This window comes from Pinus tabuliformis, chromosome 3_1, assembly GCF_031772625.1.
Source record: "Pinus tabuliformis cultivar Carrire ecotype Pingquan chromosome 3_1, CPIR1, whole genome shotgun sequence".
Lineage (NCBI taxonomy): Eukaryota > Viridiplantae > Streptophyta > Pinopsida > Pinales > Pinaceae > Pinus > Pinus tabuliformis.
The window spans coordinates 32,867,228-32,870,673 of NC_142301.1; the positions used below are offsets into that span (position 1 = coordinate 32,867,228).

General features: G+C 41.7%; 1 pseudogene; it reads left to right on the plus strand.

The window, feature by feature from the left end:
* Nucleotides 1-2,643: 2,643 nt before the first annotated feature.
* On the plus strand, nucleotides 2,644-3,105 carry LOC149185623 (structural maintenance of chromosomes protein 3 pseudogene; annotated as a pseudogene).
* Nucleotides 3,106-3,446: the final 341 nt, after the last annotated feature.

Sequence of the window (3,446 nt, forward strand, 5' to 3'; positions counted from 1 at the left end):
ATTTCAATCGAGCAAGTTCTCTAGCTTGACCTATTGTTTCGTTTGAAACAAATAGGTCGTCAAACCAATCCTCTTGATGGTCACATTTTGTTAATTTGGCCTGTTCTAATGCAGTATAGGCGTGTTTGTCTGGATAATATAGCCTATTCGGGATAGTGGCCAGTGTTAAGGACTGAATCTTTGTGGCTTCCTTTTCTGCGTGTTTGAGATCATGCAGAGTATAGACACCAATTCTCAAGGGAAAAGAGGGCTAGCCCCTCTTCTTTTCTTTCTTGAGAGTCTGTGTAGTACTCTCTGCCATAATTTGATAGGAGATTTCTCTTGCTAGCAGTTTATCTGGAATATACAAAGGGAGAACATGCGGATTGGCTTGGCTACCGAAAACCCTAATGTAGGTAAATCTCTCTTCTCCAAACTAACTCGCTACCGCCGGTAAATCAAAGGAAGCTAGATAGGAGATTCTGGGAATGGGCTTATCAAAAATAGAATAGTGAATGGGAACCATAAAGCCATTGCAGATTTGGTACAAATGGTGTTTGTAAGAAGATTTCCACAATTTCTGGTGGTATATATGAATGGGTGAGGGGTCTTGGGCAGTCCACCTCCAACCGAGGACGGGAAACTCAGAATTGAAACATAATGTATCTAAAATATATGCACTGTAATAAAACGGGGGAATTTTCCTTTCAGTAACAACAGAACCTTTTCTAAAATCACGAACAGCTACGGCTAGCTTATCAGAGAGAATAGTAGCCCAATCCATAATTATGCTGTTTACTGCTGCTTCCATTAGAGGAACCATCTCTATGGTAAAATTAGCAGAGTCATGTAATCCCCATAGCCTACACATCATTATCCCCGCATAACAATAGGGAGAAGCCAAAGAATCGACTGAGTACTTACCGGAAGACTCGTGCTTGTGTTTGGCTGGATTCTGCCTCCAATCCCGGATGGGTTCGGATTCCACTTCATTATCAGCTGCAAATTTCTCCAGGAACGTCTTGTTATACACTTTCTCTGGCTCAGGCAAATGATACATTTGCCTTAGATGCTCTGGCTTGAACGATCCAAAAATCCTCCCATCTCTGGTGCTAAAAGTTCTGTCGAGGATTGGAATTTCCTCAATTGCCCATCGCACGACGTCTGTGTAGGGGAGAATCTGTTCTCTGGCCGCTATCCTGTGAAGGAAAGAATCGGCTAAATCTTTGAGAGTGGAATCAGACTTGCGAGTAGGATCCACAATAGCTTCTGTCACTGCCTTTTCTGGTTGTTCGGCTTCAATCAAATTATACGTGCCTTGCCATGTAGCTCTGGTAAGACCCGTGCATGTAGTATCTGATATTAAGCCCTTCTTTTTATCTGTGGCAGCTTGTCCTGCAACTGTTGTAGCAGCGGAACCCGCGGTCTTCTTAGATTTCTTTCCCATCATGCTCAGGCTTCTGTTAGAAGATGAATTCTGCACAAAGGCAAGAAAAACCGTAACATAGAAATATAATAATGAGGACTCATAGTGGGAAAGATATATCAATTGAAGCGTGCTGAGAGATTAACTCTCAAAAATGGCTGCGGATCCAATCAATGAGAAGATATTACAGATATATTAAATGGCCGTTTAAGGCCTGCTACTCCTTAAATGCTTATTACACCATTATCCGGTTGAATGACTCCCTTAAGCGTGCAATGGATATTTTGGCGGTTGAGCGCAGGTGATCGTTAATCGAAGGGGCAAAACTTTAAATATGAATACATCACCTTATCCCTCCATTTAACAGCTTTTTCGAAATCCGCGCTCTATCGATCGGATATCAACTTTAGATCTTCAAGCTATGCCTTTTGAAACTCCGATCGCCGATAGCGATATCGCATCGCTTTAGGAGAATAGGTATTATATAATCATAAGCATAGGATCCTCCCGAACGCCGATTGCGACGTCGCATCAGATTAGTGCGAAGAAATATGACAAGGTGCATTTAGAGTGATTTGCCGATTCCCCGATTGCCGATATCGCATCGCATCGGGGGTAAGGCCTGGGCGCCTCATTAATGTACATGGGATGTTGCCGACTGCCGATTGCGCAATTGCATCGGCTCGGAGTAAATGACTTAAACTGCCTTGACCGCATATGGAGTATCGTCGATATCGCGTCGCGTCGAAACTCATGTTATGTGCGTTTTTAAGATGTGTATGAAGTGTTGCCGATCGCCGATTGCGATATCGCATCGGGGGTAGTCAATGTGCCGCTTATTTGTATTTCTTATGTCATTGCGATATGCGATCTTGCGATCGCTTTATCGCAATGACAAAGATTTGCCTTATTTCTTTAAAGGTTTTTTTTAAAAAGGGTTTTATGAAATGAATTCATTTGATTATCGGACCTCTTTCGAACAATAAAAGTATTGATACCAATTAAACATTGAAGGGACCCATTTCATACGTTAAACAATCGGAGAAGATGTGCAGAGAGATCAACTTGTTTTACCTCCGAATTGCTTAGTTGGAGAGCGTGAGAAAATCAGAGAATTAATTTCAGTCTTGGACCAACGTAAGGATGAATCTATTGAGAGGACATTTAAAGGTGTGGCAAAGAACTTTAGGGAAGCATTTACAGAGCTCGTGCAAGGCGGCCATGGTTCTCTCGTAATGATGAAGAAAAAGAAGGCTGGTGAGGTTGATGATGATGGATATCGAGATTCAGAATCTGATGGAAGAGTAGAGAAGTACATAGGTGTTACAGTGAAGGTTTCATGTACGGGGCAAGGTGAGACACAATCAATGAAGCAACTCTCTGGCGGGCAGAAAACAGTTGTAGCATTGATATTGATCTTTGAAATCCAGCGCTGTGACCCTGCTCCATTTTATCTTTTTAATGGAATAGATGCAGCACTTGATCCCCAGTACAGAACTGCTGTTGGTAATATGATTAAGCGCCAGGCAGACACTGCAACCACACAGTTTATAACAACAACATTCAGGCCAGAGCTCGTAAAAGTTGCAGATAAGATATATGGTGTAACACACAAAAACAGAGTCAGTCGTGTTGATGTCATAACAAAAGAAGATGCGCTCTACTTCATTGAGCAGGATCAGAGCCACCAACGCGAGTAACAATTTACCTGTTTTGTACGAAGGCATGTATATTCTTTCAGACAGTATATGTATAATTGTTTGGAGATGAATCCAGACGCTTGACCGCAGAAAACGAGGAGAGAATTATTCTATGCTCAAATGCTCTCGATGAAAGCCGTGGCAAAGAATTGCAACTTTGTTGCGATAAAGTTTTAGTAGACTATTTGAAAATCTCAGTTTTTGTCACGATGTATCAATATTTTCCAGTGATCTAAAAGAGTTGATTGAGGAATAATGGGATAGAAATCCATGTGTTAGGCCAATCTTTTCTGCGATTATTGTGCGTCCAGATGAAATAAGGCTCTTATGTGTCAAATAGA